Below are 16,982 nucleotides of genomic sequence, written 5' to 3'. Positions count from 1 at the left end.
CTAGTGATTTCTGGAGTTAGCTCAGTGTTCATGTTTTGTTATGCTTTACCTGTACATTATGACCATGCCTTTTGTTTTCATGTTGAGGTGTTGTAGCATATTGTTTTGATGCTTGCAATATGCCTAGTTGCTGTTTTGGACAGATTGTTATGACTTGTATAGTGTGTGTGTTGCACCGTTGCTCCGTTTTGAGTGTGCTCTATATGAAACTTGCTTAGTTTTGCATGTAGTTTCATATTATCATGTTGCATCCTTGTTTTGAGGTGTTTGCTTGATGTTTGTATGCATTTTGCATCAATGCCATGTTTAACTTGTTTTGCTCATATCTTCTAGGCCGTAGCTCCAAACTAAATGAACCTTATATGTAACTTGACTAGAATCTCAAGTAGATCATCTTTGTGCATCTTAACTTGCTGTTTAACAACTTCAACTTAATGTTTGTTCAGATCTGGACCATTTTCGAAATATGCATATGAGGACTTACCGGAATTGTCATATGTTGTTTCCGGCCTCATTTAAACTTGCCTTGATGTGTTGCTTTTGTTTGCATCCTCTTTTGCCATGAGTAGATTCATGTAGTCTTGTCTTGCATCATGCTTGTTTGTGCATCATGCCTTGTTCATGTGTGGTGTGTTTACCATGTTGTGTGCTTCTTCTCGATAGTTCCCGTTTCGTTGCGACCGTGAGGATTCGTTCGTCTACGCTTGGTTCGTCTTCGTGGCTTCATCTTCTTCATGGACTCGTTCTTCTTCCTTGTGGGATTTCAGGCAAGATGACCGCTACCCTGGATCTCACTACTATCATTGCTATGCTAGTTGCTTCGTTCTATCGCTATGCTGCGCTTCCTATCACCTGTTTATCAAGCCATCCCAAATTGCCATGAACCTCTAACCTTTGACACCTTTCCTATGCAAACCGTTGTTTGGCTATGTTACCGCTTTGCTCAGCCCTCTTAGTGTTGCTAGTTGCAGGTGAAGTTGAAGATTGCTCCATGACGGACAGGGTTATATTGGAATATCAAAATATCTCTTATTAATATTAATGCATCTATATACTTGGTAAAGGGTGGAAGACTCGACCTTTTGCCTGGTGTTTTGTTCCACTCTTGCCGCCCTAGTTTCCGTCATACCGGTGTTATGTTCCCGGATTTTGCGTTCCTTACTGTCACATCCCTAGCTTCTGGTGCTGCCTAGTGTTTGCATCTTGCTTGCATCATGTTTAAATTTCTCAGAATTTGAATTGGGGATGTTCAAACCCTAGCACCTAACGAATTCAACTAGGTTCAACTAAAAATATTTTCAATAAACCCAAAATGCTCCTTAGAAAAGTTCATGATTTTTTTTAAAGGTGAAAACCTCTGCCAAAAATGATGCACATATTTCTAGGCCATTCTGGATTTTTGAATTAAATCTTATTGTATTTGACTTTGGGCATTTAAATTCTATATAAATAATTTAAATGTTCAAATAATGTTGGAACTATTTTTGGGCCACTGAAATAATTCAGCAAGTGTCCATGAATATTTTTAGGATTTTAGGAAATGCCTTGGTATTTTTCCTAAGCTCAAAACAGAGGCAAATAATTAGAAAACAAAAACAAATTAGAAAACAGAAGAGAGGGAGAGCTTACCTGGCCTCACCTGAGCAGCCCACCTACCTGTGCGGCCCAGCACCGCAACTGGCCGGCCCAGCCAACTGGCCCAGCCCACCACCGCAGCTCCTTGTCGTCTTCCTCCTCTTGCCAGAGCAGGCAGGCTGCTGCCTGTCGCCCGCGCGCTGCCCCTGGCCACCTCCTGCTTGCCACCGAGAGGCTTCCAGCCGTTCTAGCGACGCCACGAGGACGCCCCGCGACCCCTCGCTCCTCTCCCTCACTCTCTGCTCTCCCCCCTCGCCCTCGAGCCCCTTCCCCGAGCTCACCCGAGAGCGCTTGCCGCCGTGGAACCGCAGCCACCGTGCTCCCCACGCCTCCCCGACGCGCCAAGAAGCCCCGCCGTCGACCTCTACACCATCTCCGCCAAGCCACGCGAGCGGAAGAGCCCTGCAGCATCGTCCCCGTCCTCATCTTCAACCTCCGGCCGCCGGCAACCTCGTCGTGGATTCGTGGGCTCCAGTGCGTCCCCGACCTCATCGATTACGCCATCGAGTTGACTGTGAGCTCCTTTCCGTTTCCCCTCCTTTGCTCTGCTTGTTCCCGTGCCACAGCACCCCCGTCCGCGTGCCCGAGCACCGCCGTCCGCCATGGCTGCCCAGCTCCCTTGCCCCGAGCCCCTCCGCCCGGACCCGTGGCACCAGAGTGCTTCTGGTGGCCCATGGGTGCCATCTAGGCCATCAGCTCCTTCCCTATCGCCCTGCAGCCCCGCGCCCGCACCCGACCGAGCTCCGGCCGCCGTCGTGGTCGACGCCGCGGTCGTCTCCAGCCGCCCCAGCACATGCCACTTCCACCATCCGAAGCCCCACAGCAGCAGCTCCCCAACGCGCCCAGCCGCGCAAGCAGCCGTGGCCGGAAACAGGCGGCCGGCGATCGCCGCCGTGCACTGCTTAGCGCTGGCGATTAGTCGCCGGCTAACCCGTCATTAGCTGCCTAACCATCTTGTTAACCACCCCTGACCCACAGACAGCCGGGCCCCACCTGTTTAATTAACCGGCTAAATAAATTAGTTAGAATTAGTCAAATTCCAGCGGACCCACGCATCAGCATTGACCCTGCTGAGGTGGCCGTTGACCAGGCCCCACCTGTCATTGACACTGAACAGCACTGTGTCACTGACCAGTGGACCCCACTGGTCAGGTTTGACCTGGGTCAACCCTGTTGACTGCTGACATCACAGTGACGTCACCCTGATGCAATAAAGCATTTTCTGGATTTAAGTTTATTCAGAAAATTCCAGAAAATGCCCAAAACTTCTAAAATTCATATAAATTCAACCATAACTCCAAATGAGATAAATTATATATGAAAAATGATCAGAAAAATCCAATCTATCCATCTGTACTGTTTTCATGCATGTTAGAACAACTTATGACTACTGTTTAGGACAATTCAATTAAATGGCATTTAAGAAATCACATATGGAGTTTGGATTTGAACTTAGGGTTCAAACCAACTTCATTTAACTTTGTTGCTAGCTGCATTAGCTCAAAACACCAGCATGTTGCCATGTCATGATCATGCATCATAATGTGCATTGCATTGATTGTGTTTCCTTTCTATTGTCGGTAATTGTTCCCTCTCGATAGACGTGGTTCCGACGTTGAGTTCGATGACACCGATGAAGAACTATACTATCTTCGGAAGTGCCAGGCAAGCAAAACCTCCTTGTTCATTCCGATACAATCCCACTCTCTCGCTCCTGCTCTCTTTTACTGCATTAGGACAACAACAACATATCTGTTACTTGCTGCGGTAGTTGAACCCCTTTCCTCTGCATGACCTGTCATTGCCACAGTAAATAGATGAAACCCACTAGCATGAGTAGGAGTTGTTTGAGCCCTGATGTGCCTACTCATTCATGCTTGTTTGTCATGCCTGCTATTGCTTAGAGTTGTGTCAGGTCTGATTTATCGGGGATGAATTGGAATGTGGTGAACATGTCCTACTGTTGAGAGCTAAGTGTGTGAACACGATTTGGTAAAGGTAGCGGTGAGAGGCCATGTAGGAGTACATGGTGGGTTGTCTCATTGCAGCCGTCCTCAGGAACTGAGTTCTGTGTTTGTGATCCATGAACAGTTACTACCACACATTGGGTTCCGGTAACTCAACCCCTCTCGACTTATTAATCAACATGATCTCTGTCCAGGAGTTGCAACTAGTTTCTGGTGTTTGTAGGTAGTGTTAGTAGTCTACCAAGTGGCACCCGGTACAGGTGGGCTTGGGACAGACTAGGCACCATGGCACGGTGTACCAAGCGTAGATCCACCCGTCGAGGTGGGCTTGGGAACCCTGCACACATCGTTTGGGGCCGTGAGCGACACCCCGGCCGGATCTCCTTGTGCATGGAACCCGAATAGGCGATAAACCTGGACGAGAGACTTCTGTGGTTAGTCAGGTCGTGGCCGACACCCTCGCTGGGCTTCCGCTTGAAGGTTGCCGAGTACATGTCGTGTAAACGGCGGTAAGTGGTCAGAGCGTGTGTGAAGAAGTACACCCCTGCAGGGTTAATATGATCTATTCGAATAGCCGTGTCCGCGGTAAAGGACTTCTGGGTTGCCTGTACAGTTCATAGACAAGTGAAAGTGGATACTCTAAAATACGCAAGATAAGCGTGAGTGCTATGGATGGCGTTCTCGTAGGGAGACGGGAGTGGATCCATAGTGGTGTATTGATATGGTGAATATGTGGACTCGTGTGCGCCACCTCAAAAGGGTTACTTGCAGTCGTAGTTCAGGTTAGCCACTGAGTCAAAGCTGGCTTGCTGCAGTTAAACCCCACCACCCCTTTGTTGATACTGATGCATATGTAGATAGATCTGATGTAAGTCTTGCTGGGTACATTTGTACTCACGTTGCTTAATTTATGTTTTGCAGAGAGACTTCAATCTCGCTAGTAGTACCGCGTGGACTTCGACGTTTAGCTTGTTACCTCAGCTACGATCTTGTGCCTTCGGCAGGATCTGGTAGATAGACAGGCTTCTCAGCCTTTTTCATCTGTAGATGTCTGTACTCAGACATGTTAAGCTTCCGCTTGTGCTTTGACTTGTATGCTCTGAATGTTGGGTCGTGAGACCCATGTTTGTAATATCTCGCTCCTCGGAGCCTATTGAATAAATACTTGAGTTGTAGAGTCATGTTGTGATGCCATGTGGTATTTGCACATATCAAGCATATTGTGTGTATGTTATTGAAATGCTTGGTATGTATGGGATCTGACTATCTAGTTGTTTATCCTTAGTAGCCTCTCTTACCGGGAAATGTCTCCTAGTGTTTCCACTGAGCCATGGTAGCTTGCTACTGCTCCGGAACACTTAGGCTGGCCGGCATGTGTCCTTCTTTGTTCCTGTGTCTGTCCCCTCGGGGAAATGTCACATGATGAATTCCGGAGTCCTGTTAGCCCGCTACAACCCGGTTCACCGGAGTCCTGCTAGCCCAGTGCTACAGCCTGGATTCACTCGCTGATGACCGACACGTTCGATGCTGGGTCATGGATGCCTGTCCCTGTAAGTTTGTGCCACTTTGGGTTTACGACTAGACATGTCAGCCCAGGCTCCTTATCGTATGGATGCTAGCGACACTATCATATACGTGTGCCAAAAGGCGTAAACGATCCCGGGCAAAGGTAAGGCGACACCCGTGGGAATACCGTGCGTGAGGCCGCAAAGTGATATGAGGTGTTACATGCTAGATCGATGTGGCATTGAGTCGGGGTCCTGACAGCTTTGGTATCAGAGCCTGACTGCCTGTAGGATTACCAAGCCAAACTGGTCGAAGTTGAGTCTAGAAATTCTTTAGTTATATAAGGGAATTGATTGTGGGATGGAACGTAAGGCTCTTTTTACTCCTTATACCTTATGCCTTCTGATATGAGTCATCTTATCTTTCCTACGGGGTTAAGGAACTAGGCTCTCTCTTCCTTCTATCGGGATCACGTGTTACTAATCCGTAGACTTGTAGGATTGATGGTTCTAATCTTCAGTTCAGTTCCTACTATCTTATGTATGTTCATACTTGATCTCATAACCTTGATATTATGATGATCGAGTGGTTATGCCACCATTTTGTAGCATGTCTCCAATCTTTTGAGCATTTACAACCGTTATGCTATCCAAGTCATCTCAGGTTTCTAAATAGTCTGATGCAATTGCAAATCCCTTCTTCCCGTTCCCGATGTCCTCTCTGGCCAAGTTAACCACATTAAACGGTGAGTTGAGGTACTCCATTGCCTCGACGTATATGTTGGAGCTATTATTATGACCCTAGATGTCTAGAGTATCACTTAGTAACTTAGCCATGTTTTGTGTTCCCAGTGTGATGATTCTGGCCATCATTCTCGAAAGCATCCCGTGATGCCACTTAGTTAGTAGGCATTCTATCCCTGGGTTCTTGACCCAAGATTCACTCTACTTACCTCGTGTTGTTAGTGTTTGCTAGTTCCTTTAGGAAATTAGTAACCTTTGCAATAGTCCTCGAAGTTCGTGGTATTTCCTTCTTCCAAATACTATGAACCACTTTATGGCAGAAGTTTGTTGGATCAAAAGATCACAACAGGAGTGCCCTCTATGAGTTCTCCATTCTATATTGCGACTCTGCCAGTTCTACTTTTCTGCATGGGTTATCCGGAAGAAACTTGTTGAACTTGTTTCGACATACTAACCTATGCATCCACAACTCAGAAAGTTATATGTTCCTTGAGTTGTTCTCTTTAGCTGTGTTCTGACCCCGTCTATCATTTGATAGTCAAGGGTATGCGTGCATTCGTTCATCGATGCCTATTACCCTTGTGGTTCGTCAAGCCATTCTATCCGGAATGACTTGGAGAAACAAACTCCAGTACCTTATCCATTTCCAGGATTGGGTCAAAGCAGTTGTACTCTGCAGATCAAGTTGCTAATCCAACTTTTGTTCCGTTCTACCTTGGAGTATTACCATCTTTATATCAAGAATATCATGGGAATTGCACACCATCCTATGAACTCTTGATACAGTGATTATCTCTCCATCATTATTCATTTCTCGGTTCCCATGTTGTTGCTTGGTAGTTAATGGACAATAATTTCATTCTTAGCGTGTTGGATCTCGTATCGTCATTCTAAGATAGATTGTGCTACCTAGTCCTTATTTCCGGGTGCACTCTTCGATCAATGAGTTGGGATCGTATCAGTCCCTCGCTCTTTTGATCATCTCGTCTTGCCCTGAAAAGCAAGATTGTTCTCGAGCTTAATAGCATATCGGTGGTTCGTGATTTTTTGATTATCTTCTCAGAAGTATCACCAGGTTGTCACCTGACCGCTATGCTGAGATCGTGACCAAGTTGGTTTTCGAAACCACCCTTTCTCCAAGAATCCGTGTTGGATACCCTGAGCTAGTTGGATAAGCTAAACAACAACTTGGAGAGTTGGAAGATAAAAAAAACTTGTCCGACTCAGTTCATTTTAAGGGATATCTTTTGTGTGTGTGTGTTGAAGAAAGATGATATCTTCATCAGTTGGTCCTCGTGATCAGTTGTTGGATCTATTGTCTTGTCCAACCTTTGATTTGGGCGTGGGCTATCCTCAAATGAAGTCAGAACCAACGATGCTCGTAATGTTGTCTTATTCGTGGTTGAACCCTCGGGCATACACCATTACATCTTTTGGTCTGACCAATGCTATCACCTTGTTCACCTAGTCGTGGAATTCCATCTTCATGAAAATCTCGATGATTTGTTGTTGAGCCCATCAACATCATTTTATCTTCTCCAAGATCTTGTTGGACAATAATTTAGTGTTGGAAACTTTTGAAAGCATTTTCTTCATGCTAGCTCATGAAGTATTTGTTTGATGAAAGGAGTGACTTCCTCTTATACACGTGCATTTGGTGAAAGTTGCCACCGTGAATTTGAGAAAGTTAGTTTTGCTTCCTCTGGAATCATCCCAAGTCAGTCATGCACATGTGCGAAGTATTCTGTGGTTTGGAGATTTGCAACCTTCATTCTATATGTATCCCTAGCACACCAAGCCACTGATTGATTTGTTCAAGGAAAAGGAGTTGATGTGCAAATACTAGTTCATGCACAAGATTCCTATATCCTCAATGATGGTCCCCTACCAGAACTCGGTAGTGTTTTATTGTAAGACTACCATGTGATCATGTTTGTTTGAGACAGCGTGTTCACACATGTGTAGCAGAACCAGCTCATGTTTTGGAGCTCGCTATCATAGTTCATTTCCCGAGAATCTCGCAACATCGTCTCGTCGATTGTGTTGCAAACTTTCATTTTCCGTTCTAGACTTGATGAGTCTGGAATATCCTGACACCAACCATATCTGAATCTCAGGCAGAGATGATGGTTGGAACATTTCCCAAGAACTATAATATTGGTCCCTCGATAATCGGTAAAGTGGATGTCGTGGCCGACACACCTAGCTGGAAGATCTATTATTGTAGTATCTTGATTGAAGAAGTTGGCCACCTCCCCATAAGGATCTCGTAGGATTTAATCCAGTAGTTGTTTCCTTATGGATTCTTGCGCTCCCGAAGTCCGACCTTTTACTTGATGTTCTAGATATCAAACCATATCTATAAATGGGTTACACTAGCACATCAAGGAGAACATTAGAAGCGGAGTGCTATATGTCTCTCGGTCGATCATCCAGATTTTGTTTCCTTGGCCTCGCTATGGTGAAATCTGAGAAAGCGTTCTCTTCCTTTGCATCTGCATCGTCCATCACCATTCATCAGGGTAGTATGTTGCGTTGCCAGGATCCTTGACACGGATATTGGTAAAACCTTGATGAATATGGAAATGCTCAAAGTTCTTGAGAGCATGCACAAGCGCTAGGTGTTATCATGGGCACTAACTGGGCTTGCTCTCAGCTCCTCGGTTATGCTATAACTTCTCAAACAGTGGACTCACTCTCTACTGTTGAGCTTCTCCTCAGTTACTAAAATCATCCCTTGTGTTGTTTTCAACAAGGTAATCCACATCATCCATTCTAATCCAGGCATGCCATTCTACCGACCCCCTCCAAACGATCGCTCGAGAATTGCCTTAGGCTGGTATAAAGAATATCGATGATCTCTGAATCAAAGGTAATTCTTTTTGCCACTTAAGGGGATATTTCTACGAGCCACCTTTCCCTAAGGTGCCCCGTTATGGTATCATGGCAATTATTTCATCGCTATCTTGAAACCATTCACCATCTCCTCAAGTGTGGAAATGTTGTCTACCTAGTGAACCCTCGTCATTTGTTCCACTCCATCCCTCTAGATGTGTGTTTTGTGTCTCAGCTCGAGTGGTGTTGCTATGCCTCATTCCGCGAGTTGATCCTAAGTTGTTCGATCTTCGAGAAGATCGATCCTTCTAGAGTCTCCTTCTCCTCTCGTTGTCATGTTAGTTGGAGTTCTCAGAGGAAGACTTCGAGACAATGATGGTGATCGAATCAACGTTCTTATGAAGTGCAACCTGGATCATGAAGATTATGTTAGTTTGCGTTCCCCCTTCATCCTACCCTACGCTTGAATCTCGGGACGAGATTCTTGTTTAGTGGGGGCGAGTTGTCACATCCCTAGCTTCTGGTGCTGCCTAGTGTTTGCATCTTGCTTGCATCATGTTTAAATTTCTCAGAATTTGAATTGGGGATGTTCAAACCCTAGCACCTAACGAATTCAACTAGGTTCAACTAAAAATATTTTCAATAAACCCAAAATGCTCCTTAGAAAAGTTCATGATTTTTGTTAAAGGTGAAAACCTCTGCCAAAAATGATGCACATATTTCTAGGCCATTCTGGATTTTTGAATTAAATCTTATTGTATTTGACTTTGGGCATTTAAATTCTATATAAATAATTTAAATGTTCAAATAATGTTGGAACTATTTTTGGGCCACTGAAATAATTCAACAAGTGTCCATGAATATTTTCAGGATTTTAGGAAATGCCTTGGTATTTTTCCTAAGCTCAAAACAGAGGCAAATAATTAGAAAACAAAAACAAATTAGAAAATAGAAGAGAGGGAGAGCTTACCTGGCCTCACCTGAGCAGCCCACCTACCTGTGCGGCCCAGCACCGCAACTGGCCAGCCCAGCCAACTGGCCCAGCCCACCACCGCAGCTCCCTGTCGTCTTCCTCCTCTTGCCAGAGCAGGCAGGCTGCTGCCTGTCGCCCGCGCGCTGCCCCTGGCCACCTCCTGCTTGCCACCGAGAGGCTTCCGGCCGTTCTAGCGACGCCACGAGGATGCCCCGCGACCCCTCGCTCCTCTCCCTCACTCTCTGCTCTCCCCCCTCGCCCTCGAGCCCCTTCCCCGAGCTCACCCGAGAGCGCTCGCCGCCGTGGAACCGCAGCCACCGTGCTCCCCACGCCTCCCCGACGCGCCAAGAAGCCCCGCCGTCGACCTCTACGCCATCTCCGCCAAGCCACGCGAGCGGAAGAGCCCTGCAGCATCGTCCCCGTCCTCATCTTAAACCTCCGGCCGCCGGCAACCTCGCCGTGGATTCGCGGGCTCCAGTGCGTCCCTGACCTCATCGACTACGCCATCGAGTTCACTGTGAGCTCCTTTCCGTTTCCCCTCCTTTGCTCTGCTTGTTCCCGTGCCACAGCACCCCCATCCACATGCCCGAGCACCGCCGTCCGCCATGGCCGCCCAGCTCCCTTGCCCCGAGCCCCTCCACCCGGACCCGTGGCACCAGAGTGCTTCTGGTGGCCCATGGGTGCCATCTAGGCCACCAGCTCCTTCCCTACCGCCCTGCAGCCCCGCGCCCGCACCCGACCGAGCTCCGGCCGCCGTCGTGGTCGACGCCGCGGTCGTCTCCGGCCGCCCCAGCACATGCCACTTCCACCATCCGAAGCCCCGCAGCAACAGCTCCCCAACGCGCCCAGCCGCGCAAGCAGCCGTGGCCGGAAACAGCTGGCCGGCGATCGCCGCCGTGCACTGCTTAGCGTCGGCGATTAGTCGCCGGCTAACCCGTCATTAGCTGCCTAACCATCTTATTAACCACCCCTGACCCACAGACAGCCGGGCCCCACCTGTTTAATTAACCGGCTAAAGAAATTAGTTAGAATTAGTCAAATTCCAGCGCGTCAGCATTGACCCTGCTGAGGTGGCCGTTGACCAGGCCCCACCTTTCATTGACACTGAACAACACTGTGTCACTGACCAGTGGACCCCACTGGTCAGGTTTGACCTGGGTCAACCCTGTTGACTGCTGACATCATAGTGACGTCACCCTGACGCAATAAAGCATTTTCTGGATTTAAGTTTATTCAGAAAATTCCAGAAAATGCCCAAAACTTCTAAAATTCATATAAATTCAACAGTAACTCCAAATGAGATAAATTATATATGAAAAATGATCAGAAAAATCCAATCTATCCATCTGTACTGTTTTCATGCATATTAGAACAACTTATGACTACTGTTTAGGACAATTCAATTAAATGGCATTTAAGAAATCACATATGGAGTTTGGATTTGAACTTAGGGTTCAAACCAACTTCATTTAACTTTGTTGCTAGCTGCATTAGCTCAAAACACCAGCATGTTGCCATGTCATGATCATGCATCATAATGTGCATTGCATTGATTGTGTTTCCTCTCTGTTGCCGGTAATTGTTCCCTCTCGATAGACGTGGTTCCGACGTTGAGTTCGATGACACCGATGAAGAACTATACTATCTTCGGAAGTGCCAGGCAAGCAAAACCTCCTTCTTCATTCCGATACAATCCCACTCTCTCGCTCCTGCTCTCTTTTACTGCATTAGGACAACAACGACATATCTGTTACTTGCTGCGGTAGTTGAACCCCTTTCCTCTGCATGACCTGTCATTGCCACAGTAAATAGATGAAACCCACTAGCATGAGTAGGAGTTGTTTGAGCCCTGATGTGCCTACTCATTCATGCTTGTTTGTCATGCCTGCTATTGCTTAGAGTTGTGTCAGGTCTGATTTATCGGGGATGAATTGGAATGTGGTGAACATGTCCTACTGTTGAGAGCTAAGTGTGTGAACATGATTTGGTAAAGGTAGCGGTGAGAGGCCATGTAGGAGTACATGGTGGGTTGTCTCATTGCAGCCGTCCTCAGGAACTGAGTTCTGTGTTTGTGATCCATGAACAGTTACTACCACACATTGGGTTCCGGTAACTCGACCCCTCTCGACTTATTAATCAACATGATCTCTGTCCAGGAGTTGCAACTAGTTTCTGGTGTTTGTAGGTAGTGTTAGTAGTCTACCAAGTGGCACCCGGTACAGGTGGGCTTGGGACAAACTAGGCACCGTGGCACGGTGTACCAAGCATAGATCCACCCGTCAAGGTGGGCTTGGGAACCCTACACACATCATTTGGGGCCGTGAGCGACACCCCGGCCGGATCTCCTTGCGGATGGAACCCGAATAGGCGATAAACCTGGACGAGAGACTTGTGTGGTTAGTCAGGTCGTGGCCGACACCCTCGCTGGGCTTCCGCTTGAAGGTTGCCGAGTACATGTCGTGTAAACGGCGGTAAGTGGTGAGAGCGTGTGTGAAGTACACCCCTGCAGGGTTAATATGATCTATTCGAATAGCCGTGTCCGCGGTAAAGGACTTCTGGGTTGCCTGTACAGTTCATAGACAAGTGAAAGTGGATACTCTAAAATACGCAAGATAAGCGTGAGTGCTATGGATGGCGTTCTCGTAGGGAGACGGGAGCGGATCCATAGTGGTGTATTGATATGGTGAATATGTGGACTCGTGTGCACCACCTCAAAAGAGTTACTTGCAGTCGTAGTTCAGGTTAGCCACCGAGTCAAAGCTGGCTTGCTGCAGTTAAACCCCACCACCCCTTTGTTGATACTGATGCATATGTAGATAGATCTGATGTAAGTCTTGCTGGGTACATTTGTACTCACGTTGCTTAATTTATGTTTTGCAGAGAGACTTCAGTCTCGCAAGTAGTACCGCGTGGACTTCGACGTTTAGCTTGTTACCTCAGCTACGATCTTGTGCCTTCGGCAGGATCTGGTAGATAGACAGGCTTCTCAGCCTTTTTCATCTGTAGATGTCTGTACTCAGACATGTTAAGCTTCCGCTTATGCTTTGACTTGTATGCTCTGAATGTTGGGTCATGAGACCCATGTTTGTAATATCTCGCTCCTCGGAGCCTATTGAATAAATACTTGAGTTGTAGAGTCATGTTGTGATGCCATGTGGTATTTGCACATATCGAACATATTGTGTGTATGTTATTGAAATGCTTGGTATGTGTGGGATCTGACTATCTAGTTGTTTATCCTTAGTAGCCTCTCTTACCGAGAAATGTCTCCTAGTGTTTCCACTGAGCCATGGTAGCTTGCTACTGCTCCGGAACACTTAGGCTGGTCGGCATGTGTCCTTATTCGTTCCTGTGTCTGTCCCCTCGGGGAAATGTCACGCGATGAATTCCGGAGTCCTGTTAGCCCGCTACAGCCCGGTTCACCGGAGTCCTGCTAGCCCAGTGCTACAGCCTGGATTCACTCGCTGATGACCGACACGTTCGATGATGGGTCATGGATGCCTGTCCCTGTAAGTTTGTGCCACTCTGGGTTTACGACTAGCCATGTCAGCCCGGGCTCCTTATCATATGGATGCTAGCGACACTATCATATACGTGTGCCAAAAGGCGCAAACGGTCCCGGGCAAAGGTAAGGCGACACCCATGGGAATACCGTGCGTGAGGCCGCAAAGTGATATGAGGTGTTACATGCTAGATCGATGTGGCATTGAGTCGGGGTCCTGACACTTACGCGGTTGGGTGATTTATGGGACCCCCTTGACAGTTCGCTTTGAATAAAACTCCTCCAGCAAGGCCCAACCTTGGTTTTACCATTTGCCTCACCTAGCCCTTTTCCCCTTGGGAGTCGCGCTCTCGAGGGTCATCTTTATTTTACCCCCCTCCCCGGGCCAGTGCTTGTCTAAGTGTTGGTCCAAACCGAGCGATGTCCGGCGCCCCCTGGGCAATCAGGGTCTATGCCAACCCGACGTCTGGCTCATCCGGTGTGCCCTGAGAACGAGATATGTGCAGCTCCTATCGGGATTTGTCGGCACAGCGGGAGGCTTTGCTGGTCTTGTTTTACCATTGTCGAAATGTCTTGTAAACCGGGACTCCGAGTCTGATCGGGTCTTCCTGGGAGAAGGTATATCCCTCGTTGATCGCGAGAGCTTATCATGGGCTAAGTTGGGACACCCCTGCAGGGTATAATCTTTCGAAAGCTGTGCCTGCGGTTATAGGCAGATGGGAATTTGTTAATGTCTGGTTGTAGATAACTTGACACCAGATACGAATTAAAACACATCAACCGCGTGTGTAGCCGTGATGGTCTCTTTTCGGCGGAGTCCGGAAAGTGAACACAGTTTTGGGTTATGTTTGACGTAAGTAGGAGTTCAGGATCACTTCTTGATCATTGCTAGCTTCACGACCGTTCCTTTGCTTCTCTTCTCGCTCTTATTTGCGTAGTTAGCCACCATATATGCTTAGACGCTGCTGCAGCCTCACCATGTTACCCCTTCCTTTCCCTTTAAGCTTTGCTAGTCTTGATACCCATGGTAATGGGATTGCTGAGTCCTCGTGGCTCACAGATTACTACAACAACAGTTGCAGGTACAGGTTGTGCGATGATCATGACGCGAGAGCGATGCTTGCTTGCATTGAGTTCTTCTTCTGCTTCTTCGATCAGGGGATAGGTTCCAGGTCGGCAGCCTGGGCTAGCAGGGTGGATGTCGTTTGAGTTTCTGTTTGTGTTTCATCCGTAGTCGGATGTGGCTCTTGTGTATGATGATGTTGTATTCGTGTGGCATTGTATGCCTCTTGTATGTATCCCCATCTATTATGTAATGTTGATGTAATGATATCCACCTTGCAAAAGCGTTTCAATATGCGGGTCTATCCTTGGTGGGACCTTCGAGTTCCTTTTGGATAGGGTCGCATATTGGGCGTGACAGTTCCCTTTCTTTTCCTTTGCCCTTTTCTTGAAACTAGTGGTCTTATCAATCATCAACACTTGATTTCAGCATCACGAAGAGCTCGGGAATCATTTTCGCCATCCCTTGCATTATAGTTCATCGCGAAGTTCCAGTAACTTGGTGATGGTGACTAGAGAACTCTGCCAATCACTATATTATCTGGAAGATTAACTCCCACTTGATTCAAGCGATTGTAGTACTTAGACAATCTAAGCACTTGCTCACTAGTTGAGCAATTCTCCTCCATCTTTTAGCTATAGAACTTGTTGGAGACTTCATATCTCTCAACTCGGGTATTTGCTTGAAATATTAACTTCAACTCCTGGAACATCTCATATGGTCCATGACATTCAAAACATCTTTGAAGTCCCGATTAATTCTAAGTCGTTAAGCATGGTGCACTAAACTATCAAGTAGTCATCATATTGAGCTAGCCAAACGTTCATAATGTCTACATCTGCTCTTGCAATAGGTCCGTCACCTAGCGGTGCATTAAGGACATAATTCTTCTGTGCAGCAATGAGGATACGCCTCAGATCATGGACCTAGTTTGTATCATTGCTACTATCATCTTTCAACATAGTTTTCTCTAGGAACATATATAAAAACACAGGGAAGCAACAATGCAAGCTATTGATCTACAACAACATAGACATGAAAAATACTATCAGGACTAAGTTCATAATAAATTAAAGTTCAATTAATCATATTACTTTAAGAATTCCCACTTAGATACACATCCCTCTAATCATCTAAGTGATCACGTGATCCAAATCAACTAAACCATAACCGATCATCACGTGAAATGGAGTAGTTTTCAATGGTGAACATCACTATGTTGATCATATCTACTATATGATTCACGCTCGTCAAGTTTAACCCGAGTATTCTGCGTGTGCAAAACTGGCTTGCACCCGTTGTAGATGGACGTAGAGCTTATCACACCCGATCATCACGTGGTGTCTGGGCACGACGAACTTTGGCAATGGTGCATACTCAAGGAGAACACTTTTATCTTGAAATAGTGAGAGATCATCTAATAATGCTACCGGCAATCAAAGCAAAATAAGATGTATAAAAGATAAACATCACATGCAATCAAAATATGTGACATGATATGGCCATCATCATCTTGTGCCTTTGATCTCCATCTCCAAAGCATCATCATGATCTCCATTGTCACCGACATGACACCATGATCTCCATCATCTTGATCTATATCAATGTGTCATCACATGGTCGTCTCGCCAACTATTGCTCTTGCAACTATTGTTATCGCATAGCGATAAAGTAAAGCAATTATGTGGCGCTTGCATCTTATGCAATTAAGAGACAACCATAAGGCTTCTGCCAGTTGTCGATAACTTCAACAAAACATGATCATCTTACAACAACTTATATGTCATCACTTCTTGACCATATCAGATCACAACATGCCCTGCAAAAAACAAGTTAGACGTCCTCTACTTTGTTGTTGCAAGTTTTACGTGGCTGCTATGGGCTTTAGCAAGAATCGTTCTTACCTACGCATCAAAACCACATTGATATTTCATCAAGCTAGTGTTGTTTTAACCTTCGCAAGGACCGGGTGTAGCCGCACTCGGTTCAACTAAAGTTGGAGAAACTGACACCCGCCAGCCACTTGTGTGCAAAGCACGTCGGTAGAACCAGTCTCGCGTAAGCGTACGCGTAATGTCGGTACGGGCCGCTTCATCCAACAATACCGCCGAACCAAAGTATGATATGCTGGTAAGCAGTATGACTTGTATCGCCCACAACTCACTTGCATTCTACTCGTGCATATAACATCTACGCATAAAACCAGGCTCTGATGCCACTGTTGGGGAACGTATTAATTCAAAAATTTCCTACGCACACACAGGATCATGGTGATGCATAGCAACGAGAGAGGAGAGTGAGTCCACGTACCCTCGTAGACCGAAAGCGGAAGCGTTAGCACAACGCAGTTGATATAGTCGTACGTCTTCACGGCCTGACCGATCAAGCACCGAAAGCACGGCACCTCCGAGTTCTTGCACACGTTCAGCTCGATGACGTCCCTTGAACTCCGATCCAGCCAAGTGTTGAGGGAGAGTTCCGTCAGCACGATGGCGTGGTGACAATGATAATGTTCTATCGACGCAGGGCTTCGCCTAAGCACCGCTATGATATTATCGAGGTGGACTATGATGGAGGGGGGCACCGCACACGGCTAAGAGATCCAAGGGATCAATTGTTGTGTCTATGGGGTGCCCCCTCCTCCGTATATAAAGGAGGAGAGGAGGGGGCCGGCTAGGAGGAGGAGGCGCGCCCAAGGGGGGAGTCCTACTCCCACCGGGAGTAGGACTCCTCCTTTTCCTACTTGGAGAGGGAGAGG

Source organism: Triticum dicoccoides, chromosome 3B (genome assembly GCF_002162155.2).
Source record: "Triticum dicoccoides isolate Atlit2015 ecotype Zavitan chromosome 3B, WEW_v2.0, whole genome shotgun sequence".
NCBI lineage: Eukaryota > Viridiplantae > Streptophyta > Magnoliopsida > Poales > Poaceae > Triticum > Triticum dicoccoides.
Note: the sequence above shows the minus strand (reverse complement) of the source record.